Source organism: Penaeus monodon, chromosome 21, assembly GCF_015228065.2.
Source record: "Penaeus monodon isolate SGIC_2016 chromosome 21, NSTDA_Pmon_1, whole genome shotgun sequence".
NCBI classification, from domain to species: domain Eukaryota; kingdom Metazoa; phylum Arthropoda; class Malacostraca; order Decapoda; family Penaeidae; genus Penaeus; species Penaeus monodon.
In genome coordinates, this window is record NC_051406.1 from 16,881,509 (window position 1) to 16,881,806 (window position 298).

A 298-nucleotide genomic window follows, 5' to 3' on the forward strand; every position below is an offset into this window, starting at 1 on the left:
TTTCAAAACGTATACAATTTTCTACCATTTACACAACTCAACAAGAACACCAACCCTTCAAAATTCTCCCTCGTCTCATTCAGTTCGAAATAAAGGTGTTTCCAAAAATCTCCCTCAAACCCTAATTCTCACGATCTTGTCTTCAAAAGTTTTCCAGGGAAGGCGTGAGGTCAGCCTCGGCAGACCAAGGAACTCTGTTGCTACCGAGGAGGCAGACTTTCTTGCATTAGATTTCTAATTTCCAAAATTATCGAAAAAAAAAGGTTAAACCTTATTTTTTGGGGGGTTACTCTTTCAT